The 19,274-nt window shown below is 42.0% G+C and overlaps 1 long non-coding RNA gene across 1 annotated transcript in view; it reads left to right on the plus strand.

Moving 5' to 3' along the window:
* LOC115335120 overlaps nucleotides 1-19,274 on the plus strand; it is an 80,838-nt gene that overhangs the window by 53,416 nt on the left and 8,148 nt on the right. Inside the window, exon 3 of the long non-coding RNA XR_003921366.1 lies at nucleotides 16,678-16,730. This is a non-coding gene — a long non-coding RNA (uncharacterized LOC115335120). The remainder of the gene's footprint in view (nucleotides 1-16,677; nucleotides 16,731-19,274) is intronic.

Below are 19,274 nucleotides of genomic sequence, written 5' to 3' on the forward strand. Positions count from 1 at the left end.
GTTTTGGCCTAAATTTAGTGTCAAAATGTCTCCTTTGCCCTCAGTGGGAAAGTTCTCATTGACCTTAGTGGAGATAGAGCTTGTGGCAAAAAAGAAAGCAAAGCGTGTAAAGTGTGTCCTGAACTCCAGGAAAAAAAAAGGGGGGGGGGGAGGGGGGCAGGTAGAAGAAAGAAAAAGAAAGACTTTTTACAGCCAGTAGATTTTGCTATCTGAAGCTTTACCTGCCCAAACATTCAGACTGAATAATCACAAAACAGAGTTAACCATCAAACAATTTGCAGACAGAAGGCTTTGCAGGTTAGCCGATTCCTGGCTTTTGCAGAAAATAATCTGCCATACCAGATATTTGTAGCCTTCTGTGATCTGTGTTAGTCACCTGTTCTGATCATCCAGAACAAAGTAAGCAAAGTAATCAGTTACAGGAAGAGGTGTGCGAACAATGGAATTCTTCATTACCATTTTAAAAAATACAGATACATAGATACATGTATTCCAGTGATTTTATTTTTTTTATATAGAACACATATAGAACACTGTTGTCACATGCACTTTGCAGCGCACTGTAATGGTGAATGGCAGTAAAAAGGAAAGGGGCAAGAAAGGTTGTAGATGTATATAATCATGCTGAAAAAGACTCTTCTAAAGCCCTGAGGCTCCTGTGATAGGATAAACAAACGAAACGTGGTTGTGTATGTAGGGAGGATGGAATGAGGAGGGAAGAGAATGATTAAAAAGGACAGATCTTTTGTTAGAGGTTACTGATCCACTGGAAAAGAAAGATTAGTTGGAAAAAAAAAAATGCCTAGAAGGGTTGAGTATATGAGCACTGCCCTGAACCCCACTCACATCCACTGTTCTTTTCAGTTAATTTTTTTGAATTTAATATTCAGGTGTTTCCAGTTGACTCTCATGGATCTGAACCATGCATTTTTGAGTAAACAACCACGTACAATCATTCCTGGAAACCACTGTGCGTTAATTCCCATGCTCGCTTTCTGTGTGAGCTTGCGCATGCGTGTGCTGACTCTCAGCAAGCTGTGGATGCTAAAAGTATATATAGATAATATTTCCCGCACATACACATGTTGTGTAAACATTTCCAGGTATACTAATATATACACAAAGCTAATTCTTTCTTCTTAATAGGTGAGACAAGATTGATTCAAGCCATATTCTTCCCCTACTAAGAAAGACTGTGTCCATTCTGTACCTATGTAGACCGATAGCTACTATATAAAATGGCTCTGTCCTTAATAATTCTGAAATCTGGTAAGCACTTCTCAGCACATCTTTTTGTACAGGAGAAGCTGTATGTATATATGAATAATCAAAGTCTCCCTGAAGACATGTCAACTTTTGCAGTTACTGTGGCCAAATAGTCTTTATTTGGCACTGATGGCAAAGGAAACATATCTGATAATTGATGATATTCACAGTCCTGACCCAGGGGCTGTATACCAGCCTCAATAAGGAAAGCATGCAGTAATGATCTCAATTAAGCAGGGGAACCAGGTAGAACTGGCAAAATGAGATTGCAGGCGGAAAGTCAGTGTGATGAAGTCAAATGCTGACAAAATATGTACAAATTGCAAAACTAATAATGAAAATTCATGCTCAAGCTGTCAGGAGGACACCAGCCATCCTACATTACCCCAGGAGTGCAAAATGAGCTGCTAAGGAGGTCACGCTGCTCTATAGCAGTTGTCTGTTATCGTGTGTCTCGGCTCAATTCTCCAGATGCAGAAATATTTCCCAAGTTCAAATGAGTTCTCAACTTTTGAATTTGCCCTTAGGCCTGTACTGAGTGAAAGCTGAAATTGTGGTGATGGCACGACAGGGCTGCATATGCCTTGGATTTGCAATCCTGACGTACTCTTGTTCTATTAAGAAATACAGCCCTGAACAGATCAGTGTCTCCAGAAGCACTCGGGCTTTTCGCTGTGCAAACAGTTCAAACCAAATCTATTATCTGTAAGCTTCAGAGGCACTGTGTGCACGGGGAGACTGTAGGATGTAGGAGAGCAAAAACAAACAAAGAGAAGGTATTTTAGGCATTCGAATCTGGGTTTCAACAGATGTAACTAATAAGTGTTTGAAAATTGCGTGGGGAATTGGAATGCTCCCCCGGTGTGGAAAGCATCCCTCTCGAAGGGCAGCAGTAAAGCCAGGGTAACCCTAAATGATCCTATTCTTTTGTAGCTCTTCCTATAATAGCTTTCTCTTTTCCTTCTCTCTGTCCCACCAGATCCACCCTCATTAATAGAAACTCAGCAGAGGCTGGTGGCATCTTCCTGCAGTTAGCTGTGCAGCAGTGAGGTGGTATTTGGTGCACGAGCAGTATTTACCATCAGAAGATAGAAACTTTGCTACCTGATCTGTATGCAGTTGTCAGTGGCAAAACAGACACATAACTTTCCCTGAGAAATGTAGCAGTAGGCAAATAGTTAAAAATGGATATTTTTGGCAGTAGAACTAAAAACAATTAAGCAGGTTTGTTTTTTTCTTCTATTTAAGCTGTAAAGCTGGTTGTATTGGGAATTGTGCTTCTTCTGACTCAAGCTCAGCTACAATGACAATAGAAGAGTAAATACCAGCAAATTGTTATCTCAACAAGGGTGCCACAAGGTGACATTTTCATGGGGCCAATATTTTGATAAAATATGACCTTTTATTGTTATGATAACCAACAACTCGTTATTAAGGTACACATATAAACAAGACGTGAAGCGTTTCACTCAGAGACAGTTTTAAAAGTTGCCAGTGAAATCTTACTTGTAGATTTGATAGTGACTTCCCATAAAGTAAAGCCAGGGTCAGAGACCACTGACTCCCAAAGTCCTTAAGGAAAAAGGATTAACATTGATTTTGAGTGCTTTGGCTGCTTCTACTAGTGCTAGGTCTCCTTAGCAGCATCTCTGTCTTGGAGATATTATGTATCTAAGCTGGTCAGGGTCGGCACTACTTTCAAAGTAATTGATATGAATAATAAAATAATGGAGCACACTACAGGAATGCAACCAACTTCCAGCACCTGGTTTTTCTTTTCTTTTCTTTTTTTTTTTTTTTTTTAATTAATACAGCTGAAAAACAATGTAGAAAGCAATGACTCTACTGGCAGCATAAGATCTGAATAGAGGTAGTTCATCTGTTCTTTCAGTTTTAATATGTAAAACTATAGCTATTCCTGTTACTGACAAAGAAATAGTCAAATATGATTTAGCCACTATGGTGTATGACAGCTCTTACTAGGAATAGGAGGGAGTAACTGGAGTTGCTGGTGTGGAGGCAGGAATGCTCTGGAGGGAGCAAAGTTTTTTCTGGTTAAAGTAGCAGCCTTGCACTTCAGCTTCGGTTTTCTGTCCAGATCTGTTCCCTGTCCGTTTGGCCTATTAGAAGTTAAATGTTTGTTGTGCATAAAGCCTGTTTCTCAGTGCAGTGTTTCCTGGCACAGGGGATTTAAGATCTTCGCACAGGGGTTGGAGAGGTGAGAACGTGGGGTTCAAAGCACTGGTATATGCTAGGCTAATTTAATGATAGTCAGAATGTTCTTTAATATTAATTTAATGTAATAACCCTTCGCATGAGAATGCATAAATGTTTTACAAATATTTGGTAACTTAATTTCACACTGTACCATGGTGGAAGTTCATGAGGATCATTTCAACCATCATCAAAGTACAGCCTGTCCTAGAAAGGCGTTTATTAAGGACTTGGAACAAATCTGTGCTGCTGAAAAGCAGAAAGGAAAGACATCACCTTGTTCAACTGTGTTGTAGAGTGAAGTCAAGCAAATTGTTGTAATTACCCCCACAGAAATCATAGGTTTGTATTGAATGTGGATATCGATAGCTTTGATGAACAGTTCACAGTATGCATTCAAATCAAGCTTTTCTTTCTACACCTTTTTTCATTGTGGGGTTGTTCTTCCTCTAACAGTTGAATCTCACATTACTTGTCACTTGCACAGTAATTCATGTAGATGTATTGGTTGCCTATTAGTACAGCTACAGAAAACATCCCGCTCTTTGGGCAGAGCTACATATTTTTTTCCTTATGATTCTTCCTTGTCCTTTACTCCACCGAAAGTATCGAGTAGGTGCTATTCCTCGAGCATGTTGTGCAGAATCAAGCCTTAGGTGAAGTCTGTGCTGGCGTGATACAGCAAGGCTCTGCAGTGGGAAGGTTAGGAGTGTTGTTCAAAGCACACTAGAGGAATTATAAGATCCTAGGCTGGCTTCCAGCTTTAACATAAAGATATCAATTTATCCTCATTTTCCCTAGGCTAGCTCAAAACTTGTAGCTTTAATAAACACAGGAGCAGTGCTGTTGTGTCTTTAGGCACTTAACATTAGATTCAGGTAGCTCTGTTCAAGCAAGAGTGCCTCAAACACTGTAGCAGCCAAGACATAAATTGCAAAACAGCATTTTGTTTATGGTGACCAGTATCCACCGCATCCTTCAGTGTGTTAACTCTCTGGTTAGACTGAAAACAATGTTGTGTTGTTACATGTTGTCAAGCATGTTGAATAATAACACAAGATTACAGTGAGAAAAGGAGGTATCGGGCGCACACTCGGAAGATGGGCAGATGTGCAAGGAGTCTGTGCAGGAGAGGCAGCTGCCGAAAACAGCCGTAAGAACAGAATAGAGAAAGTTATTTCAGTGGCCAAAGCTGTCTATTTTGATCGTTTTGGCAGCTGTTCCTCTTCACTGGAAGCTGGCTGCTTCTATTTCACTAAGTTTTAATAAATTGTAATTGGATAAACCTGATTTAACTTTGAAGTTGGCCCCTCTTCGAGCAGGTGGTTGGACTAGATAATCCCCAGAGGTCTCTTCCAATCTAATTTTTTTATGATTCTATGAAACACATGGTGTTGTTTCTGACTGACTTTTCAACTGTGCGTGAGCACACTCATGGATATGTATTTCTTTTTTCCTGAATATTTCTACCTGAGACTTAAAGTGGCTTCTGGAAATGTTTGCACAAGTAAATCCAATCCCAATAACCACTTACAGGGAATGAAGAACAAAAGGGGAAAGGGCAGGGGCAATGAAAAGTTTATTTAAACATGCAGGCTAATATTTACAGAACAGCTGTTGCACTACTTACCCAGCTTTACTAATTATGGGCCAGAACCTGCCCCTGTTGCTGACAGTGAATCGCTCTGTGCATCTGCGTTGGTCTGATGGACTGTGCAGGCAGATGCTGCCGGGGTCAGGAGGCCCAGAGCTGGCTGCCCAGAGGGCCCTGCTCCAGAGCCCCACGGAGGGAGCAAACAGGCTGTTGTGGGCTCCAACAGGCTGTGAATGAAGTTTCTCTGAGCCGTTTTCACTGACCAGCGCAATGTTAACTCCTGCTTACATCTCTGTGGAGGATGCAATCCTTTATGTGTTTGTGGCAATTTCCTTAAACAGTGACATGGAGAGGAAAGTACAAAATGCTGAAAACTTCAGCACTCAGGACATTTTGAAAATCTGCCCTAATTATCAAATAGGAACAGTTGGGCACAGTGACCTGATCTTGCCTGGGAGTCTGAGTGGGTATGGGAGAATTGGGTTTGCTCCCCCCCTTACATCCTCACCAACTGCCTCTAAGGAGGGGTGGGAAGTCTGGCCCTTAGGTATAAGTTCCCATCCTCACAGGTGAAAGCTACAGACCCATGAGATTGAACATGTTGCACACCTTGGAGCCTGGACGGTGACTGTTTGACCCGTTAGGCTCTGAATGGATGTATATGTGGATTTCTGTGCCTAGAGCATTGTGCAGGACTTTTACACTCATGAATAAATAAATAATAAATAGCAGATGCATATGGGAGAGCTCACAGCACATCTTCTTGATGTTCAAGAAAAAAATTAAAATATCAGAAGATAAAGATGGCAAGGGACCCCTGCAGGGAAAGCCTCTTTGTCTAATGACCTTTTTAGGTCTATGATGGCAAATACAATAGCCAAACCTCATAAATCATAGTTCAGGAAAACATCCGGAGGGCACGCTTTGACACTGTTTGCATATTCAAATGTTACCCCACTCATGAAAGAAAGACAAAATGTGTTTTTGCCTCAAAAATGTCAGCACAGGCTGGATTAGAAAAGATAATTCAGAAGTACTTCCAGAGAATAATTACCACTGTCACCTACCTGCAATGTAGTTAATGAATGGGAAGAGGAATTTTTATTAGAAAAAAAATTATGATTATTAGAGTAATTAATCAGCTGCATGATGACAGCTTCCCTGAGAAAATAATCTCCAAAGGCCAAGTAGCTACAGTAGGGCATTTTGTTGATAAAGCACCAGAAGCACAAAACATTCTTCTACCACTAGATGTGAAAGTGCTTATATGGGTGGAATTACATTGTCCTAAGTACCTGTGGATCTACTGCACTTTGTGAGCTAAAAGATTCATTGTCTCATTGGTTAAATGCAAGAAAATTTCATAACCTTCTGGTCTCCCCCAAATAAATAACACTTCCTTTTCTCCATCCTCTTTGTCTTATCTATTTAAGCCTCAGCCCAGGAAAGCAATTAAGTATCTATTTATGTCTGCAGATCTGTGTGTGTTGCTCAGCTTCCCCTGTAGCACAAAGGGATTTCTCTATACTGGAAAGTGAAGGTGTAAAGGGCCAAACTTATGGCCCCTCTGGTCTGGGGAGCAAAGTTAAATAGAAACCAGCCACAGGCACAGCCAGGATAGGAGCTTTCTGAGGACATGGAGATTTCCAAACCTTAGGAAGGCCAGGGCCCACCCTTCTTGGCAGCTCACATTGCGACATGAAGGTAGCAAGCAGAAAAGAAAAAAATAGAAAAATGGAAGAATTTGGCAAAACTGCAGTTCAGCATAGGCAAATTTTAGCTGCTGGCGGCTTGCACTCGGGCTTCAGTTACAGACACTGAGCTTAAATGCAGCAGCAACCTTAAGGTCCTGTCTCTCACAAGGACACGCACAGCAGTGACAGTCCCCAGAGCCTTCCCCTCTCCCCTGTCCCCCCTCGCAGAGGTCTTGTCCCAGTGCCAGCAGCCAGAGGAGACTTTTTTCCTCCTCGGAGCTGGATGGAAATGGAAAGGGGCCTCCAAGGCAGGAGCTGACTGGAGTCCCCTGGGCAGGACACCTCATGCTTACAGGCTTTGCTTTTTACATCAGCATCTGAAGTAAATTCCTGGAGCAAAGGTGCTGTGAGGAGTTTGGTTGAGTGCTTGCACTTCTGCATTATGAGTGATACTCTTCCTCCTTTTCTATGGGTACAATTTCTGCATGGCACGGTTTTAATCTCTGGGCATCTCATTTACCCCCATGTCACACCATGCCCTGAAGGATTAGCTTCTTCCCCCAAGACTTTACTGCTGATTTCCTTAATCCCTCCTCTGTCACATCCCCTGTCCCTCCTTCAGCTTGGCTCTGCTCCTTCCCCAGAGCTGAGCGCCAGCCTGCTCCCCATTGCCTGTACCCACCAATGCTCCCACTCTCAGCAGGCAGTAAAGCTTGGGATCCCCTAATGGGATGTGCACTTAGGTGGCTGAAGGTGGCTGTGCAAGGGGCACAGTATGCAGTCACCAGATAATAATCAGTGCAGGGCTTGCTTAAATTCCCCTTCACCCTGTGGCAACATGACTTCATTTCAAGATCATCAGGTTTCCCTGCTTGTTGGAGTAATAAGAGTTTCTCAAGGACATGAATGATGCAGGGCCCTGTGCTTGACCCTCTCTGCACAGGTAAATTGCACGTGCTGTCAGCGGAGTGTCTGGTTAGGTTTGACCTCCGCTATTCTCCAGTTTCTCTCTTCTCTCCTAATATATTTTAAGTGGTACCTTCCGCATGCAATTGACAGCAAAGTGAGGAAAAGCACCCGCGACTCCCGAGTACGGCAATGCCGTGCTGGGGCTCTGTTTGGATCAACTAAAACAGCAGACTAACTACTGCAGAGGATAACGTATGAACAAATGCCAAAGGCAACAGCTCAGAGATATATTATTTACATATTTATTAGAAATTCAGTACTGCTTGTGAGAGCAAATCACTTCTGACTTCAATTCCAATAAGTAAACGACCCAATGGGCAAATAAAAGAAAAGGGAAACATGCACTACCACAGTTTACACAAGCTAATACAGTAAAACAAAATATTCTGAACATGAAACTATTTTGCAAGATATGAGCAAAAAATCCTACCTTTATTCTCCTTCTTGGTTAAGCACTCAGAAAGTAATAATTGCAAAATAATTTAATTATGTGATATCAGTTGCCTCACAGACTAACAGAAAGATAATTAATTCTTGTTTATCTAAACTACATTGTAGTTCAGTTTAAACTGCCCTGCAGTAATGAGCATCACTTCTGCTTTATCTGAACTTTTCCTGGCCTTTCCTTCACTGTTTTTTTTATTTGGGTAGTTTAAGGGTGAAAAAATAACAATAGCTTGTAGCTGTTAGCCGAGAAGGAGCCCTCTGACTGCGGGAGGAGTGACAAACCCATGCGTAAGCCCTGAACTAAGGCTGAGTAGATAGGATTTTATGCCCAGGTCTGTCGTGGACTCTGGAAACCCTCCTCAAGAAACATTTCGGAAGCACTGTAGAGATATAGGGAATGGTATAGTTAAAAAAAAAAAAATCCAAATAGCTGTTAGATGTCTAGCTGCATGAATTCATCCTTTAATTCATCCAAGGAGCACAGTCGTGACCTGGCTTGGCTCTGCCTGCTGGGTGTGGATAAAAGCGGTACCTGCGGAAGCAGTCCTGCCTGTGCAAGCCTGGGCAAGCTCTGGGTTGCTGAACAGCCTGGACCTTCCCTTGGTCCTGGGGTCAGGCTCAGGGCTGTGCAGGAGAGGGGAGAAGGGCCTCTGGCTGGGAGCCTGCCCTGCTGCTAGGAAGATGAGGGCTGGGCTGGCATCAGGCTTGGGTTTTTGGTGATGCTTAGGCTACAGGGTGTCTCAGCCTCTTTGAAAACGGAATCAAGTTGCTTATCTCTGGAAATGGTGAGTGCAGCTGCCTCTGAAGGCCTTTATGCCACAGCCCCTATCAGCAGTTTTGACCTGTAGGTAGAGATTTTTCAATGTGGATGTACATTTATTGTAAAAAAAAAAAAAATTCCTTTTCAGCACAGTGGGAAACTTAATGGAAAAGAGCTGTACTTACCTAAAATTTCAGAATTTTTAAAGCTCAAAAAAATATTTTTTTTTCAATATAAGTTGTTAAATTCTTTCCCTCCATAAAATAAAAGCTGAGAAGCTGCTGTTGTTCTGATTTCATTGGTTCTTGTAGGTTGGAAAAAGCAAATCCATTGCCTGACACACAACCTGTTCAGGAAACAGTTCGTATCTTGTATCTCTTGTTGAGAAAGAACATTTGATACTAACAGCGATTCAGGACACAGTAAAAAGATATATGGGCTTTCAGTGTCTCTTTGTCTCTTCCAAATGCTTGCTTGAAATATTTCCAGGTAGATAGGGATTACAAAATGATCAGGAAGAGGAACAAAGGGTTTGTAAAGGTTATAATAAATGTAAAAATGTTTGGAAGTGTTAGCAGTGCTAAAACCCATTATTTAAATTCATCAGATGTCACTTTGAAGGAAGCTTTCAGAAACAGTCTTTATATATATTCTTTTCTAGGGGAAACTCGTAAGTAATTGTCAAATAAAGAGCACCCCAGGCCATAGCCCCTACTAAATGTCAACCTTTCCAGACTAATAATGGCCTGTGGTGTTTCAAAATAGAAAGTGTAATGCAATAATAATATGGGACTCCCACCAGTATGGAAACCCACAGCACTGCTCCTGAAACATGACTGTGTAGCCTGCATGCTCGACAGCCAAGGACATCAGAGCTTCCAGAGAAAAAGCTCCCAAGCTTTTCTTCTGGCAGCAGGATCTGGGCAGAGAAGTCATTGAAGCTAATTTAAAAGAGGCACTCGGTGTCAGTACAGGGCTCTACTGGGACTCCAGCTAACAACCTTTCGGGTATTGGGAAAAATGATTAACAGATGTGTCTTCCTATTTCCCAATATATCTCTTTTGAATTGCAAAGTGGCCTCCTGCTTATTTTCAAGTACAATATGTCTAACCTTCCAGGCACAGCTTATTGCTAATTTCCTATGCCACTATGAATCTATGATTTATTTAACAAATTTCCACCCAGCAAATAAAACAACATTTGTTCTACCTGGAGGGTAGTTTCCAAATATCATGGCACAGCCAGGCATGGCTGCAACAGTTGGCACAAGAATAGTGGTCAAAATGATGAACGGAGTGTCTTATTTCAGACAGGAAAAAGTAAAATCATATGAGTAACCCCACAAAATAAAGCACTGCATCTTCAGCTATGATTCTCCTGGGCAGACACAATCATCGTGAAGCCATCACATTTTCAGCTGTATTGGTATCATTTACGTATATTGACTTAGAGTGTCATACCAGATGTTTTCTGTACCAGAATGGCCACAAAGAGTAAGCTCTAATGACTCAGTGCTGAGTAAAGGCTGAACAGGTTTGAATACAGCAAAATGACCTTGAACTTTCATCTAAGCTTCAAATTAGAAAAAACCCTAATAGAACTATATTTTTCCTACCTAAGTTTGAAAATATCTGTTTCTTTGGAAGAGTTATTTATTTACTCCCTCTCTTCGATACAGAATGCAAATGCCCAAATCCTTAGTTGTTACGGACTTTCAGGTTTTCCTCTTAAAACACCGAATGCAAAGTTGTCCAGAGTTGTCCAGAGTTGCAGGCCAGTTTGCTCTCTGGGTGCAGCACTCACACCAGCACTGGAACTGGGGCTGGACCCTCTAAGAGATGATGCTCTAACAGTTTTTGCAATGGCAGGAGGTATATGTGGGAGTGGGAGTGGTGTACTTCCTTTGGATCATTATTATTATTACTACTACGAACAACTTAGTGAAAAATTCCATGTCATGATTTGGTAATTGGAGATGTGAATTTATTGATTTAAGTTATATGATTGACTAACAAGTATAAATTAGGAACTAATTTAGACCCAGTGTAGAACTTGGCTTATACGAGACGGTGTTAGACACCAGGCTGCCATCCAGGTGGTGGCTATCTCCAATACTTTAAAGCCTTTTCAAAGGGTGTTTAGAGTACAGCATATGTGTAGCTGCACATGGGGTGAACAGCAGCCTGCGCAGCTCCAGACCCTCCTGTCTTTTCCCTTTGATAAGAAATAGGAATCTCCGGGGATGAAAGCAATGCGGAAGGGCAGAATGTGACTTTCTTTTCCAGTTAAGTTCAATTGCTGCATTTTGAGATGTCACAGTGGGTAATAAAATATATTCCCTATATTCAGAGCTGAAGAAAGAAGCTTCCCCAAAATAAACACAACTGAAAGGAATTTTCTTTGGGTTTTATTTACTTCGGGTTATTAAAGTGACAAGTCTGTGCTATCCATGCCGTGCAGGGATTATCAGGCTCCAAGGACAGAGCTCAGACCCCTGTGGGTGCTTAACTTCCACAACAAACAAATACATGTCTCTCCCTCTGCATCTCTTGTGTTTGCTTTGCGGCAGGCAGACATGCCGGGCAGGCTGAAACCGTGGAGTCATGGTAGTGATTTCTGAATGACATCTGAAGAACTGAAATATTCCTCCCTGCCCAGGGATTCAAAAGGAGCTGGGCAAGAAAATAGTCAGTCATTGCTGTTTACAGGATTTTTTTTTTCTTTATGTCATATTTTAAATTTATAAAATATTTAGCATAGGCAAATGTAGTGAGATCATAATAGACTTCTCCAACTTGCAGGGAAAGGAGGTTGATTGTTTACTCTCTCCTGTGTAAATAACTGAGACAAAAAGTAAGAAAACATATATCCTCCTCTGCTCTTCCTTACATCCTCTTTGCAGTCAGCATAAAAGGCTTTTTAATAGAATAGATTGGAGGAAGCTTGTGATGGGAGAACACAATGAAACTGTAGTCGAAATCCATCCCTTTAGTGGAGCTGCATCAGCATCTCAATGCGCTGGGACACCGCCATGGCTGGATGCCCACTCCTGACTTTGTAAGCACGCTCTCTTCATCTTCCTTGTGCAGCTGAAATTACTTCTCAGAGCTTCATTTCTTCACCCTTGCTTCATCATAAACTTTGTCCCTGATTATGTGAAAAATGTAACAGGTGATGCAAGTCAATTCATTCATGTCTGTGGTGTCAGGCAGTCGTTATTGTTTGATTGTGCGCACAGAAGGATTGTAGATTTATAAGAGAATGACAGTGTGATTAGTGAATCTCAAGAGAATTAAACGCACATTTCGTGGGCTAAACCTTCTATCAGTCGTACATAAACTCTTCCTTCCTGAACTGGGTCTTGGTGTGCAGGAGAGGTGGAGGGCAGAAGGGACGTGCTGGAATGACAGCTGGAGGACGTGGGCTTTGTTAGTGGTGCTTCGCTTTCTTCATGGATATGTCCTGCAAGAGGACAGTTCATCGCCTGCCATGCTTTGGGACATGGACCTGTTTTTCCAAAATTGGAAATGAAACACCCCATCCAGAGCTAAACAGCTGCTAAAAAGCTTCTCAATGTTGACATCTTTCTCTTGCTATTGCTGTCTGACTGCCTTAAACTTAAAGCGAGCATCAGTGAGCTCTGCTCCCGGAGCTCAGCAGCCCCCTGTGATTCCTTGGGAAGGAACTGGATTTTAAACCAAGTGATCCTGAACCATCGGCTCGGTGGCTGTTTTCAGAAATCTTGTCTGCTTTGTAACAGACACTCACACAATGACACACATCACAGCACAAGCAAAGCTTTCTGTTTATAAAATAGTCAATAACATTTGTGAAGAATTATTTTTTTCCCAAGGACACCTTTCATTTCAGTCTCCGAGGGAGCTGGGAATAAATTGTTCCTTACCATCAGCAGCTGACCTCTCTGCTTGTTTAAAATGTGGGCGTCTTCTGAACAAAAAAACACCATTTGCTAAATGAAGCAAAACACCATAATAGGTTTAATGATGTAGATTTATCTCCTAACAGTTGTTTTGAGATCACAACAAATCATTAAAATCATTAACTCTCCAAGCTAAATTAGATTACAGATCTTGGAGAATGTCTGGCCACTGCATTTGCAAAACAGTGCCTCTTCCTGCCTGCGCGAATCATTAATTCTGCTCAGATTCCTCTGCAAACAATGAACCAATTCAACATATTCCAAGTCAGATTAAACAAAAAAAGCTAACATCTTTGTGTGTGTACATGGTTTGTTTCTTCTTCCAGACTATTTCCATTACAGGAAAATATTTTCCTGGGGTGGCTAGAACAGGCTGTGTCTCTCTGTGGGGAATGTTGTCTCCGGTACAGTGTCTTGTGTCACTCGGCTGCATGTATCTATCTGAAAGCCAGGGAATTTGGTCCCAGAACTACACAGTGTAATTAAGATACACTTAAAGTGACAAGAAGCCTTGTATAGAAGCCCATTTATATTGCACCTATCAATGGCAGTGTTACTGCCATAAAGTGTGGCTTTGAGCATAAGATAAGGGAACAAATGTGGAGGGTTTGGGAAGCCCGTGGCTGACACTGACGTGAGAACTGATGGCTCAGCACCATCTCTTCCTGCAGGAGTCAAACTGCAGCAAAAGAAATCCCATGTTAGACGCTATCCTGTCTTACAGGAATATGAAGCTCCTCATAGTTTTCCTTCTCCAGGACTTGTGCCCTTGTATTGCTGTTTATAAAGGCTGTGCTCAGCCCTGCTGTCAGGACAGGGAAGGAACAGTGTTGTTTTGGAAGGTGTACTGCATCCAGCCGACACAGGAGAAGCATTACTGGGATTTTCTTCTCATGATTCGTCTTTCTGCTTATTTAAGTTTTCTCTCCCCTCCCACTTCTACAATGGATTCAGCTGTGAAAGGCAATGTTTGCATTTCAAAAGAAGGAATGGCTGGAAACTAGATGACTTATGCTAGTTTTTACTGCTCTTATACTGGGAAGGTTACTCTGAACATTAGGGCCAGGTCAGGCTGCGTTCGTAGAGAATATAATGAAAGGAGGTTTTTGTCCCAAATAGTTTAGAATCTACATCAGGGATTCTGTTTGTAGCTGCAATTGTACAAAGTTGCCTGTCTCCTTGCACAGCTGACTAGTGTGCCTCTCCAGCCAGGAATGCGTATTAAGTCTTTGTCCAAAAACTCCAGGGGAAATGATGGTGTTTAGGGACGGGGGAAGCAGCACGCAGCGGCCTGTCCTGTTTCTTCATCCAGAGACCATCTTTTCTCATTTGTCTGTGAGCTTCCTTCAGCATCCTAAAGATGGTGTGGGAAGCTGAGCATTCATTTGTCTTTCTGGAGCCATTTTTACTATCTTTATCTTTTTTCTTGCATTTTAGAGCTAATTGTTTATCCCCCATACACCTTGACGCTTATTTTCTCCTTTCCCCCCTCCTCTGCAGTTTCCCTTTCCCACACTGCCTTCTGAGACAGTTTAATCTTTGATTCTGTATAACCCTTGGCAGATTTCACCCTTATTGCCACTGTGTTTCACTGCAAAGAGTTTCACACTTACTAGAAAGGGTGTAATTTGGGAAATGTGGAAAAAAAAAAAAGAAGAAGAAAACAAACCAAAGGGAAGAAGCGTGTATTCTTTTTAGTAGAGTAGAAGGGGAATTTATTTAAAGGGAAATGAACTTTCCTAAGTGCTGAGCAAGCTTGGGTATCCAAGAAAGTCTAGATCAGAAGCTGATCTGATGGAGGGGGAGGTAAATCAGGGAGATGGGGAGTTGGAGGATTTGAAAAGGCCTTTGCTGTGCTCAGGGGCCCAGGGTGGAGCAGGACGAAGGATTTAGAGTGATGGTGGGAGTGGTGATACAGAGAGTGGCAGCTGCAGGGGGACCTGACTGGGGACCACACCAGCTTGCTTGGTTCAGGAGAGTGTCACCTAGCAGCCAAGCCCATGTTCAGAGCAAAACTTGGGGGCTCCAAAGGGTCATAATAAAAAGCCTTTGAAATAGCTGAGAGGTTTGGAAAGGGATTAAATGGGAATATAATTTTCCTCCATCTATCTGCCCCATGAGGTACTTAATGGCTGCCATTCCCGTAAGAATTGAGCACTTCCCAAATCTCCTTTTGGCACCAGTTTCATGCCAACGCGTTAACTGCAGACCATGCATCTGTCACATGACCACAGCAATTGTTTCTCTTTTCTTTGCTGGGCACAGAGTAAGGTAATAAGTGTGGTCTGAATTTCAGAAGAGCCAAAAGCTTTGGTGGCATGTGTGCCACTCTGATCTGTCTGATGGTCTCTGACCACCATCCCTCAGACAGGGGCTTAGTTTGCTCAAATAAGCTATTGGCTGCTTGCCTTTGTGGAGTGTCAAAGGGCTTTCAGCGCGACTGAGTCTCCAATTCACTGATCTGAAGGGACAAGGAGCTTTCCTCATAGCATTATTGCGCTGGAGATGATATGGGCATGTTACCCTGGTGGATGGGATCGCTGGAGGGCAGAGGATGAGAAGCCTCCCCAAACCACCTCTCTGAGGTGGACACCCTGAGGGCAGGTTCAGTTGCTGGTCTAGGAGGGAGCAGAGCTGATGTTTCATTTGAGCAATCGCGTTATTTCTGACTCCGTAAATTGACCGAGTTGTGCAGCTCCACTGCAGGAGGGTTTCTGTGTCTCTTTGTTTTGCATTTGAGCCAAATGCCAAAATACCAGGAGAAAGTTGCCTCCAGCATTTTTTCGGAGTTAGTAGGGGAGCATTCTAGCTCTTGACATCTTGGCAGGGGTTCTCAAAGCCCATATGTCAGATTCAGAGAAACAGTTCACATTAATTTTAAATGGAAATCTTAGACCTTTGCTAGGCAACTACATCTCTCATTGCAATTCTACCCACAATTTACTCCAAATAGGCTTGACAATAGCAAACTAAAATCTGAGTGCTTCAGCAAAACAGAATCACACCATTTTGAATGAACATCCATCCTCATTCTATTTGTCTTGTGGCAATTAAAATAAGCGTGAAATGTGCTTGGGCATGCTCTTGGTCTCATGCCCATTTTAAATATTAACTCCAAGTCTTCATTGCTATTATTTAGTAATAATGTTTATTATTGATAGGGCTGTAGTACCTGGGGGCTAATCTTTCATTATTCAGTATAAGCATACATCAGAAACAGTTCTTCCCTCAAAGCATTACTGATCTAATTGAAGGCTAACATAGGTTAATAGATAGCTTTAAAAATGTTTATTTCATATATAAAATAGCCTAAGTACTGTACTTCAATTCCTCCTGTTTTAAATCACTGTAAGAAAGCAGTAGCTCTCAGTCTCTTGCTGAATGTGTCAGGCTTTTGCTTTTATTTCCCCTCTTGTCATGGTTTCCATTTTGCTGATTGGAAACCATGTTAGAAAAACCGAAGGGGTAGGAGGGTTTGGAAAGCTGTGCTAACTGCGGTTCATCTGGCTGCTGTGCCAGCTCCCATTCCTCTCCTCCAGCATGTCTGAGGCAACGGCCAATTGATCACCTTAAGATGTAATAATTTCTTTAAAATCAGGTGCTGCCTGCTCTGCTGCTTGCTTTCTGCCCAGACTCTTCCTCCCCAAATCCATAAGGCTGTTACTGCGCACAGGCAGTAGCTCACTAATTACAAGGCAAATATATGTGGTTTTTTAAGTTGCCAAAGCACATGAAATTGTCCCCTGTAAGATTCAGCAAAATCTAAAGTTACTGTCTTTTCTTCTGTTACAGGTGTTGGCTTCTGTCATAAGATGGTAGTGGGGCAGCTCAACATGTGTGTGCAAGTAAGTTAAAAACATTTTACTAGCAGTTTGCAGTAAGTACATTACACATTCTTTTTCCAAGGAAATGTTTGCTTTCTGGGTGCAGACCCTTTTCCATCATCTCTCTACATTAAATACGTTGCGCTGAGCTGATGATGTTCCTGGGTCGCCTGTATTTGCATGCCAGCAAAGCTCCCTTCCTGTAAATCCTTACCCTCCTGTACATGTGGCAAGAACCGTTCCTCATGAGAAGAACCAGGAAATTGGCCCTTTCATGGGAAGCAATCATTCTTTTTAATTGTTGTGTTTGGCACCTGGGTACTGCAGTGATGGGTGGATTATAAATGCTTAGAAGATAATTAAATTTCATGTCGAAAAGAATAGTTGGATGTAAAACCATGATAGCAGGAGTAGTGTAAATGTGGAAATCAAAGTTTCCATATGTTCCTTTCTTCCACTATTGCCTCCACAAAACATAATGGCAGATCAGCATGTCACAACACAAAATCCGGTGTGTCTGTACTGCCGTGTAGAGACCAGCAGTTTCCATTCACACAAACCAGTGAGAAATAAATTTTTTCTCCCTGCTTCCTCCTGCCTTTGTGTGAGTTTGCACGTTTGCATCTTTCATCTGGTGCACGAAGAGCAAACTCCTTCCTCCCTACTCCGGGTTTCAGCCTATTTGGGTGAATGGATTTGGGGAGCAGAGAAGTGGATTTTTGGCCCAACACCAGTGGTAGAAAATGGCTCATGTTTAAGTTGTGCTTTAAAAGCCATATTTGCTCTCATAGTAATATCTAAAGTGCCAATGGCCCTGTTGTCATATGCCCTCTGTCTTTGCTCTGAGTTGGCTTGTATTCAGTAACCTAAAAATGAATATGAAAACGGGGCTGAAGGGGGCACATGGAGGAAAATACATGGAAGCCCAGCAGAAAGGAGGACAGGAGACAGTGGTGCTGAGAGCTCCTCAGAGGGATATGTATAAAAGCAATCAACAAAAGTGCTTTCTTTTTTCAACCCAAGGCATTAAGACTTTTCAAAAGAGGAAAGTAGTCATTATTTTAATACACGTGCACTTGCTGTGGACTCAGATAGCCCTGCTAAATTTGGAGATACAGCGTGGCTATTCAGACCAATTTAACTTTTACAGACTCTGTTTGAAATTCTGGGCTTTTTAAAGCATGTGGTAAAATTCCCTTTTGCTTCACTGAGGCCAGATATCACTGTCTGCTTTTATCCTTTTTACAGAATTTTAGCATAAAGGTTTGAGACAATTGTGAAGTCATCCACCGACTTACTTTCTAGCATTTTTCCGTATAGCACAGCGTCCTGTAATGGGGTTGCAGTGGGGAACTTCTGTTTAAGCAATGGAGACATTTTGCCACCCTTTGAGATGCATTTTTGCAATTCCATATTTACTGCCAGTAATTTTGATCCATATTCATCCTGGTTCCCTAGTGATTTGCACTGGTCTTGCAGAAACATGGCACACTTAACTGGTTTGAAATGACATGAAAAGAAATAAGGTCACTTAGCTTCTATTTCCATTTTCTTATTTTCACCAGTGAAAGTTTCTCTTTACCCTTTCACCATGCTAAGTAATGCGGATGGATGCTGCAGTCTTTTAGGGGCTGTGATTAGTACTCTACAACTATGCAATCTGGTGTAGGGAAAGTTGTCCTTTTGCCCCCAGCGAGTACTTGGATTCGGCAGTTTGAGCACCAGAAACCCATCAGTGCATCTGTCAGACTGACAAATGAAGTCTGCTCATGATGCAGGCTGGTTATTGTAATAGATAGGAATGTCAGGTTATCTTTCTCAGCTACCTTGAATCATGAACTGGCATGAAACAAAGCTTACTGGAAAATGCAGATTTTCTGCCATTTGTGAAAATTAACTCCCCTAATTAACTTACACATATAAATGCACTTAGAATGAAGACATTAAGTTGATTATCTAGAAAATTGCTACCTTGGTAGACTCCCTAATGCCACCTCTAAATATGCCAAGAATTAAATTGCTCTTGTGGCATTGTTATGTCACTGCAATTGAATGCTCACTGATGGAAGACACTGCTTCCCTTTTTTGGCTAAATTTAATCTTTAATTTCAGAGAGTGGCAGCAACTGAGCCCAACTGAGCTTGCTCTAACCTTTCAGAGAAAGACTATCTCTTTGAAAATCTCTTCCCATGCTGCACTGTTTTTTTAATTAGAAAACCCCAACAACTTAATACTGCCTAGTATTTTAGGTGTTTTGGAGATTAGATTTAGATTCTTGTCAAACACAGGCATGTTTGAGGTTATAACTTGGAGCAGCTCAAATGAGACATTTAAAATGTGGATGACCAAGAGGATGAAAATATGCTGAAGACATTTCAAGAGCGAAGGTCTGGCTGTCACTGCAACCTGAGGACCAGCTGCATCCCTCCAATATGCATTCTTTGCTGGTCCCCTCATATTAAAATGGAAACATTTTCAAAAACTAAATGGACCATCTGAGCCAAGAAGGCCCAAGCAAGAGCAGTTAGGAATACTGCCTTCCAGAACCAGTAATGTACCGGTTCT

Source organism: Aquila chrysaetos, chromosome 24 (assembly GCF_900496995.4).
Source record: "Aquila chrysaetos chrysaetos chromosome 24, bAquChr1.4, whole genome shotgun sequence".
Classification (NCBI taxonomy): domain Eukaryota; kingdom Metazoa; phylum Chordata; class Aves; order Accipitriformes; family Accipitridae; genus Aquila; species Aquila chrysaetos.